Here is a 10,788-nt window from a genome sequence, read left to right on the forward strand (position 1 = left end):
GAAGTGAAGCTGCTTCTTTTACTTTCTTTCACTCCCAGCCAAGTATCCAACCAGAGATGTCTGAAATTGCTCCAAAGTTCAAACCTCATGCTTGAAACTATAATCTGCATTTTGCACTCAATAATATTCTACTTGTATTCCCCTTGTATTCCCCTTGCTGCTGCATGGTATTACACATGAACCAGACCTTTGGATTTAGTAAGTAAAGCTTTTTTCTGGATTTAGTAAAAATTTTAAACTTACTTAATAGTACTTACATAATAGTATGTGGTCATTGCTAAAGGGTTAAAGAGATGGGACAAGAGCTTTAAGGTAGACTAAACAAGATATGTAAAAAGGTTTAACAACCTATATTCCACAGCATGCATGCTTGAGTACCACAAGTTAATTTCAAGTGGGTCACCATGACTTGGTTAGTTATACTCAATTCTCATTGTGATAAGCAGGTAAACTGTGACTACTGTCTGAAACAGCAATATATGTAGCATTTTGTTTGTTTTGTTGTTAAATTTGTTCTTCCTTTTGCCTTTGCAAATATGAGCAGTCTGGAAGAAGGAGGGGGAAGAGGAACAATTCAAAGCAGGACAACATATGGCACAGCAGGCAGCAAATATTGGGTCAAAGAGAGAGGTGATTTTTGAGAGGGAAAAGGATTCCAAGGGAGATTGGTTTAGGGCCAAAATCTCAGCCCTGCCTTGAACTTAGTTTGGACAAATTATACACGAGAGAGAGAGACAGAGATAGGAAGTTTACTACCTGATTGCTTATTTTTTTTAAAAAAAGGGGGGTGAATTGTGCTGCTGTACTAGAGACAAGTGCAATCTTTTAAAATAAAATATAGGAACAGAAAGTCCACATTACTTAAACAGGCAAAGCATTGAGCTACGTATGTATTTAAGCTGCAACCTGGAATATACCGGTACTTACTATGGAGTAGGCTCCACTGACCATGGTGGGAATTAATTCCTAGATGAGTCTGCTGTTAATGTTCATCAAAGTACTGTTAGCATAAAGTGGGATGTGAAGGTTAGGATTGCCACATATCATGCCTGTGCCTTTAAATGTTCATAACAAACACATTGGTTGTTTGTATCTTTGTTTGACTCTGATACATATAACAACTTGCAGTTACTTGTATATTTTGTGAGATGTGTTGTATGATATATATATTGTTTTGAAGTGGCTTATTCACTTCAAACGTTATACCGATTATATATTTACTAACAGTTATTAGCCAGCGTGTTGCGTTTGCATTTTTTTAAAATGTTCTGAAGCAGTGAGAAAGGATGCAGCTCCTGTGACTTTTGCCTTTAGTATCACCCCCCCCCCCACTGAGCTTTGCATTGTTCAGAGGCACTTTTAGGCATTTAGGGAGTGGGGAGGGGGGCCTAGAATGTCCAACCTCAAGAGGAAGAAAGGTTTTCCTCTCTTTTTTGTCCATTCCACTCTTACTTTTTGCATACGATTTTACATGAAGGGCTTGAGAAGTTGGATTTAGTGAAACTGGGTCACTTGCAGGTACTGAAAACAGAGCTTCAACTATTAAACAAATTGCAAACAAATCCTGAGCAAGATAATCACCGCTGGTGGATTCAAACAAGTGGCCCACGAAGCCTCTGTTTGAGCCAGGTAGGAGTTGAATAGCTTCAGCTCAGTAGGAAGGAATGTCAAGTGTTCAGACCCAGGCAAATACAGCCCTAAAGAACTTAGCTCCCAAACATTCCCATCAAACATCCCGTCTCTTGAGAGCCTAATTATATAGTGTGCAATGTACATGTGCAATGTACATATATTTAATCTATATGTCTCCCATCTCACTCTTTTCTCCTCTAAAGACCTATGATTTGTAGTCTGCATCCATTTCGGAATGAAGTTAATCTTAGGCTACACGGCTATGTATAAAACAAGTGACATCTTCAAATGGTGAGAAAAATGAGCCAAAAGACTCTGAGTCATTAAGTACACATTAACTACGTGTTGTCACATTAACTATAGGGTGTAGGACCAATTTTCTCTTCTTTGTCATGATCTAACACTCTCCCCTTTTTGTGTGTGTACATGCTGCACATACCACACCATTCATGCTCCCTGTTCTCCAGTTTTACCCCTTGCCCCTGATTCTTGATTATATGCCATATACACTTATTTCTATCTGACATGACATTGAGTGGTCATCGGGAGAAATGTTAATGTTTACAATTGAATTAAAAAGGCACCAAAATTATTTCCCTTGTCAAAGTAAATTCTGTAGTCTCAAAAATAACTTGTGATCTATCTTAGGTCGTTTAAAATATTTGCTTACTGCCTAGTAGTCAGTTGGATTTTTATCGTTTGCAACCAATGTCCATTATAGTATAAATCACCAAAAAAAGAAAATCTCCAATCCAAGAGTAAGTTGAAACATATCAAAGTTCAGAATTGCAAATGATCAAAACTTAAAAGTTAGTCAAACAAGTAATAACTTTCCCCAAATCATTTGAATGTTTTGGATTAAAAAAAAGTAGCCTATGAATTTCTTGCTGCCAGTTCACATCAGCCAGCAACCATCAAATTTTGAAATTATTTGGTTGACCTTCTGGAAATTTATGAAATGAAGAGAAGATTATGTCCTGAAGAGAGCTATATAAAGGACAAGGCAGGATATGGTACGCAATGCCTTTGATCTGACCTGATCCTCATATGCAAAGATAGTAATTTCTTGGCCGAGTTCGAAATGAGTAAATACAGGTCTAACCTGGGTAAGGCAGAGTTATACCTGAGTTTAAACAGTCCTTTTTTCCTACAATTTTATTTTATTAAACTGAGGATTTGGTAAAGTCTGGTTGAGAGAAAGGGCCATAATCCAATCCAAAATCACAGGTACTTTACTCTGGATTAATTAGTATTGGCCAATGAATTACTAAGCCTTTTCTATGTACCATCTAAGGATACATTTATACAAGTACACCACTTCAACAAATCACAGCATGACATGTAATTTGCCAGTGTGTGTGTGTGTGTTTATGTGTGTGCCACCCCAGTATACATACAGAGTTGTTTCTCTCTACCCTTCTTGCATATATAGTAAACTATAAGTTAAACTGTAGAGGCTATTCCTTGTACTGCATACAATAGAACATTATGGAGTCTTATACTCCGAATAAAATTGAATTATAGTATTTATCATGCTCTTTTCATATAAATATTACTGTAATCTGAAACAAATAATATTGATTATAAAGGGTTCTTTACCAAAGTTAAATAAAGATGCTAAGAACTGTTTTACAATGACAGAAAACTAAAATTAAACCTCTCTTTTTTCCTATTTGGAGTGAAAATTTTAAAAAGAGAACAAATATTTTTTTAAATAGACTACTGTCTACAAAAGAACAGTGGGAATTTATGGCCCGGAGCTAAAGGGAATAGGAAAGCAAAAGGAGGAAGCACACCTTTACTGTTATTTCTTCTGATATGGAGATTAATATGTGAATGGAGGTGCAAAAATTTTAAAAAGCTGCTTTAGAGAGAGGCAATTTGGACTGGAAAAGTGATGGTGGATTGATAATAATTTCTCTGCCTCCCATTTCCCTGTTCTGGCCAACTCCAAAACCTCTGCTCACAAGTTTAAAAATCTGTACCTGTGAGTTAAACACTCTGCACATTTCCCTCCCGCCTGCCTGCTTTGGATTCCTTCCTTGTGAAACAGCTTTGCTGTTTAAAAAGCACAGGGGCTTTGTTAAACATGTTATCAATGTGGTTTGCCCCTTTAACCCATGTTTTCTGCTGATCTGCATGCAAAAATCTCCAATACCACTGCAACTAAGCCAGCACTGGTAACCACCTTGGCACTTGGGAAGCTGTTCAATCAAAGCTCTTAAGCCCTGTGCCCCAAACGTATCATTGCACCTAGAGGCAACTCTCCCCTCAGTACGGATTTGGCAAAGAACTTTTAACTTCTGGTTCGACCTAAACTCAAATCCCCCTGGTTTATTATCCCTAGTACTTCAAGACTACCACAAAAGTGCCTGGCTTAAAACTGTCCACCAAAAACTCCATTCTTGAGGGCTATTCCCACAAGACCTACTCACTATGGGCCTTACCAAAGCATACAGTCTAATTTGCCAATGTCTAAAAGGTATCGAGCATCAGAACAACCGGGCCACTATACGGAAATTCTGCCCATGGTATGATCAATTTCCATCTTTCCATTTTGATTCTCTGGTTCCATACCTGCACAAACTAGCTATCCCAAAATACAGACGTGCTTTCACACTTGCAAGACTGAATGTCTTGCCATCTGCGGTATTTGAGGACCGATTCCAAAAGATCCTGCATGAGGAACGCCTTTGCCCCTGTGGAGACGGTAGCAGCAAAACAGTGGCTCACGTCCTCCTCTCTTGTACTCTCTACAAAGACCTGAGGAACGAGATCATCACCCCACTCATACTGACCATGCCAGGACGCACAACCACTGCCACAGTGTCCTTTCTCCTGTCAGACCAAATGGAGCAGATAACAGCAAAGGCTGCTAGGTTCTTGGAAGGGGCGATCAGAATAAGGGCCACTATCTGACTGTTGATTCAGGACCGTAAACTGTGCTTTTATACTAAATTTCCTTTTTTCTGTGTATATTGTAATGTTTTATCATTGCTATGGCCATCGGCTGATGAGAATCAAGCTATATCTATCTCTCTCTGTGCAGCCCAGCTTTGCCACACAGAAGCTAACTAATGGGATGCTGGACCTGGTGAGAGTTGAAGTCCCAACAAAAGCTGGAAGGATGTGGGTTCCCCATACCTAAAAGGGGGTTGATCCAAGGACCATAACATTGTGATGGGTGATGTCCTTGCCTTAGTACTTATGGCCCTGTCTTAAAACAGGTATTAACAGTATAGCACATTTATTTTCCCTTTTCATCTTTCTAAAAAAAAGAGAGAAATAAAATTAATTTGTAATTGAAAAAATATTTCTTGACCGAGCTCATCTATTCTAGTTTTTCCTCTCTTAAGTCTTTCAGAAAGAAAGAGAAAGAAAGTTAGTTAGTTAGTTAGTTAGTTAGTTAGTTAAAGGGAGAATCAAACAGGGACTATAGAGAGCTAAAAGCCGCCAACAATGTATCACAAACAGCTCAGTAAATAATAGTGCAATTTTCATAGCTAATAGAATGTTTTAACACCTGAATACATTCACATGCCTGATTAAACATTTAACAACATAAACCCATAAAAGAAGATTATAAGTTGCAACATCTCTTTTTCAAGTAGCAACATATTAACCACTGTTGTATACTTCTTCAATTAGATTCCTTTAATTTATTTCTGTTGGGGAAAACATAATATTCAGCACCGGTTGTTTTTTTAAAAAACAAATGATTATTTTAAATGTGTAGTCCATCCCAAAAATAGAACTTGTCAAGTATATGTTCAAACCGTAGCTCAAATCTACTTAAATTGTAATTTTTCTTTTAGCTGTCCTACAAATCAGCTTTTGCATATATGTTCTGTTCCATTCTGACCTCCATGACTCCCTTTTAGAATCACAGAATCACAGAGCTGAAACTTGTATTTATTTTATTAAAAAATAATAATTTCACCCTACCTTGTTTCCCAAGGAAATTCAAGGTGACTAACAGATAAGTAATAACACCACATAAGAAGAGGAGTTTAGATTTGATATCCCGCTTTATCACTACCCGAAGGAGTCTCAAAGCAGCTAGCATTCTCCTTTCCCTTACTCTCCCACAACAAACACTCTGGTGAGTGGGGCTGAGAGACTTCAAAGAAGTATCACTAGCCCAAGGTCACCCAGCAGCTGCATGTGGAGGAGCGGAGACGCGAACCTGGTTCACCAGATTACGAGTCTGCCACTCGTAAAACAAATAGCATTCCAAACTAGACCCAGCATTAATTAAAATAAACTCAGTCTAAGCCACTATCTTCACCAGCCAACCAAAAGCAAGCAGAACTGCATCTGGTTAAGAACATTCTAGTTGCTGATATTTAGCTACAAGGTTATTTATTCCTATAGACCAGGGAATATCTTGCCCTCCAGAGGTTGTTGATTGCTAGTCCCATCATCCTTGATCACCAGCCATGCTAGACAGGGATCGTGGCAATTGGAGCCCAATGACATTTGGCGAGTCATACATTCCATCAAGAGACTGGATAACAACACTGAAGCACATTGCAAAACCACTATACACTGCATGGTATTCAACTAACATTTTGTAAGGATTAGTGCTAGCACAAGGGGATTTTCCTCCCTCCTCACCCCATGTGCGCTCCACACTGTCCCCATCTGCTTGTGGGGGCTGGAGGAACACCGAGAACAGATTTAGCAGGGGAGAATGTTTTGTCACACAACGTGAAATCCTTGCTTTGACAGAACTTTAACCTTAGTGTTTACATTGAATACAGTCCACTGTCCTCTCTAAGCACTCCACCCCAATAGTAACCTAGCAACATGAGGCTACTTTTCAAGGCTGATGTAACCCACACATTCTCAACCACCATACTGCAAATACACATATAGACAATTTGGATATACCAACGGTGCACATTTGTATTAGCAGGATGATTTGTTTACAGTGTAAAAAGAAATGCTGAAAAATGCTCTCTTTTTTGCACAAAATTAAACCTTAGAAAAAGAATGAGCTTCTCTCTTCACTGCTACCTTTTCCTTTTTGAGTGGACATGCTACTCCCCAGTCACAGCTACACTAAAATACTGGGATTTTCTGTTATTTTCTTCTGGGCAACAATTTGATTCTGGGCAACTTCTCTATACTGTAGCCAGAAAAATGGAAATAAGCATCACTTAAAAATGAAGCAGGAAGTCCCTTCAAAATGAAGCAGGCAATCTTTCTCTATTATCTAAATCTAGAAAGAATTCTAGAATGACAGATATGTCAAGATAAATCCCAAACTGGCTTCAAAATGAATGTGGAAATTCCTTCTCCGGTGGCTGGAGAAGTAACTTTCTGAGTCATTCTGAAGCTATTTTGGCGTCTTCCTTTTGCGATTGTATGAAGTTGTCCTCTACCACTTGCCAATCACAGCTCTTGACTTCATTCATTGACTAACACACTGAAAAGTGAGAAGAATATAAGGCATGTACCATCTGTCATTCAAAAACATGGCATGTGCCCTTCCCCCCTTTTCAATGCAAGTCCTGCCTCCTTTTAGAATGCCCTCCCAAAGTGCTGTTATGGAATGATGCCCTTTGAAATGATTTTAGGAGTGGGTCATGATCACTTTTCACAATCATCACATTGCCTGTGACTGTATACAAGGGGTTACAAGTCACCGTATGGTGTGGCTGCTAAACCCCATTTTCACTGAATGGCCCAAACGGTTTTAAGCATAGTTCTAGGGCTGGGTTGTACATGACTGTGTCATCCCAACAACAGGTGTACAGAATGAACCTTCTGTGTGCTTCCTAACCCCCGATGTTGGTGTGTCAGACCTGATGAACATGTGTTTGTTTTGGGGTATCATAAAAGCTCTCTACACGACTAGCTCAGTATTCCTGTTCCTATGGAATTCAGGTTTTAAATAATTTATATTAATTTTATATTATTATTTTTTTAATTATTTATACAGGCAATTCCGTGTTTGTGCTGGGGTTGCATTCCGGGCCACTGAGTCATGCATCAGCCCTTTCCTGTTCCTATTCCTGTTCTGCTTCCGCCCTTCCCCATTCCGCCCACTTCCAGGGCCGGAACCAGCATGTCGGCAATCACGCATCAATCGGAAGTGCACAAAATGGTCATTGCAGTTTAATAAAAATAGCAACTCCTTACCATCTATCTGATCCTTCCAAAACCGCTTTAAGTTGTAGTCTCCATGATGTATACAGTAGCTTATTCTGCACTGCTGTCTGAGGAACTCAGATCACTAGGGGCAGGGCTGTTTGCTGGCATATCATTCTTGTACGTATAAAGATATGGATACAGTTAGTTTAGGATTCTTGGAAGTGGCCAGGAGCGATCCCATTTGCAGCCATGAGTCTTAAGTGCATCAGGCGGCCACTTGATCTGAGAAATGCAATGCATAAACGCCAGAATAAATTTCACATAGGTCCTCAGAGGTGCACTCTTCTTCATCCCTAGTAAAGTCACTGTGAACTTCTGACACTACAGGAACTAGGAGAGAAGTTTGCAGAACAGTGACCGTACAGAGGTTTCCTGCACAGGAGTATCTGTAAACTGCAATGCAGTAAACTGCAGAGGCTTGGCGTCAGTACAGGATTCCATAGGTGGAAGAGCATGAGAGGAGTTCACTGGAGCCTGCTGTCATATACCCCAGCTCAGAGGGTAAGCTAGTAGGTTGGTCTCACCAGGGACATGTTGAGCAAAATGGGCCTCCCACACTTATTGGTCAAGGCCATGGACATTGAGATGTCATTTCTCACATTCTTCCTGGCTGAGAAATGGGCAGCCACTTCAAAATTACCCGACTGGGGAATTTTAAACACTTATATTTCTGAATACAAGCGCATTAGAGATAGTCAACGCATGCATTCTTTCAAATCTATCTGGCACTAATTTAAGAAGATTAATATGTTTTTAGTTTAATAGAGAAACTGAAAGCTTGTTATAATCACTCAAACATTAAGGTGCATTTATTATTATTACTTTCAATCATATATATATATATTTCTTTGCTGCATCTAATTTAGAATTGCCAGATGTCCGGCCCTAATTTTAAAAAGATTTATCCGTATTGCTCAAACAATACTGCAGCCCCACATAGGTTCCTTCTTTCAAACGACTGTGTGCAATTATATCACATATCCATTATGGTCTGTTACTCTGAAATCCTGAAAGCACTACACTTCCATCCATCAACGCTTTACCTGGTTGTATTGCTTGTGAACACCAATACAATAACCCTACTTAAGTTCTATTGATTTCTGCGAAAGATATTTAAGCGTATTTCTCCCACTGGAATAATGGTACTTGAAAATGCTTATACGGCCCTCACACAGGACTTCCACCTAGCCCAAATCCAGCTCTCGCCGACAAGTCCTCCAATGACCTGTACACAGATGGATTATGATTTCAAATGCTCAGTCGCTATTTCCTCCCGCTATCCCGCCCTAGGTAGGAACAAGAGCAGAGACTCTTGTCTTTGCTGCTATCTTTTGTTTGGGGTTGGGGAACATCTGGTGCCCAGCCATGGATAGGTTAAAATCTTAGATTTCTCCACTGGTTCCTGTGGGTTGTTCTCCCAGGGGAGAGAGGAAAGATCAATTCAAACCAGAAATTAAAAGGACAGTCCTCTATTTATCTCTCTACGTCATTTATCATTGCTGTCCAGTGGAAGGCAATAGAAGGCACTTTGTTTGGCACTAGGGTCTAGTCTACATACTCATTTATAATATCTCACCCAGACTACAAGAAACTCAGGGTGATGTGCATGGTTCTCAAACCTCTTCATTTCCCCCCTCCCCATTTCATCCGAGGTTGAGAAGCAGATCAGAATGAGAAACCATGATTGCCCCAAAGGCCACCCAGTTAACTGTACGGCCGAGTGAGAAAATGAACCTGGTCCCACTATCCTGACATTCTAACCACCAACCCCACAAGGGCAGCAGAATGGGGTGGGACGTGGGAATGAGGTGGTGAGCTTCTGAAGTGCTAGAATAAACTGCAGCACTTCAAAGGGTGCTTGTGTGTTATTCTTCAATCTTTCCTTGGGTGGTCTACACTCCCTGGCGTGATAGCTTTACAGGGCAGAAGAACATCAGAAAATGTTCTCGCCCACCTGCAGAATGAAGTGGTATAAGGCTTGCAGCAGCAAGAATACTTATTGCAAAGTACTGGAAGACACAAGATCTACCCACCCGGGAAGAATGGCAGATGAAGTTGATGGACTACATGGAACTGGCAGAAATGACTGGCAGAATCCGAGACCAGAGAGAAGAGTCAGTGGAGGAAGATTGGAAGAAATTTAAAGATTATTTACAGAAACATTGTAAAATTAATGAATGTTAGAAGGATGTTGGAATGAAGTTATGTGGTTTTAGCAGAAATGTTATAAAGGATTAAGTAAAAATAGACTGTTAATTGGTGAAAGGAGGGAAAGTAAAGTGAGATTATATCAAGATAAATTACAGGACAAAAACTGGGAAAGATGGAAAGGATTTGCTGAAATAGCTAACCGAACTAGAACACAAAAAAGGGAGGTGTGAGGAGGTCAAGGAAACAAGCAAATGAAAGATAAGTTATGCGAATGTTCGTTGTGTTTTTAATTGTTTTTATTTTTCTGGTTTTTTTTCTTTTTCCTTATTGTGGTGTGTTGTTTTATTTTTGCTTAATTTGGTGTCTTCTTTTTGTAATCTTTAAAACCTTAATAAATATTACTTTTTAAAAAAATTAAGCTACCTACCGCCTCATTCTGCTGGGTCTGTGGACCAGGCCTAGGAATTGTACTCTCGGGCTGCCTTTCTCGTATTTAATAGCAAGGCCTCCCTGGAAGCTGCTGCTTGAGCCTTCCTCAGAAAACGCAGGCAGTTCCATCCTTTCAGGAATTTCATGTCAAGCAGGAGAAAGTTCAGTTCTGGGATTGATGGGGGGAAAGCTTCCAGGCAGAATCCCTCAATTTCCTTACACACATAGGCTTAAGGAAGCCTCTCTTGGGAAGGCAGGAAGAAAACAAACCTTTCCATATTCCTATTAAGATTACAGGACGCTTCTTGTGGGTGGGAGGGATAAGGGCTCGCTCTGAGGCGAACAGCAAGCACCTCAAGCGACGGTGTGGCGGGCGCGCTTGTTAATATCGAATGGGGCCGGATTTTTTCCTTTCCT

General features: G+C 39.9%; 1 long non-coding RNA gene across 3 annotated transcripts in view; it reads right to left on the reverse strand.

Annotated features, from left to right (window-relative positions):
• LOC309368344 overlaps nucleotides 1–10,753 on the reverse strand; it is a 313,140-nt gene extending 302,387 nt beyond the window's left edge. For 2 of the 3 annotated variants that reach the window (XR_014167708.1, XR_014167709.1), the window contains exons 1-2: nucleotides 10,642–10,753; nucleotides 7,780–8,013 (exon numbers count right to left, since the gene is read on the reverse strand). This is a non-coding gene — a long non-coding RNA (uncharacterized lncRNA). Of the gene's footprint in view, nucleotides 1–7,779; nucleotides 8,014–10,369; nucleotides 10,570–10,641 lie in introns of those variants that run through there. The other variant, XR_014167710.1, reaches the window with a different exon arrangement.
• Between the last annotated feature and the right edge of the window lie 35 nt (nucleotides 10,754–10,788).

This window comes from Podarcis melisellensis (assembly GCF_964234715.1).
Source record: "Podarcis melisellensis genome assembly, chromosome: 4".
In the NCBI taxonomy this organism is placed as follows: Eukaryota; Metazoa; Chordata; class Lepidosauria; order Squamata; family Lacertidae; genus Podarcis; species Podarcis melisellensis.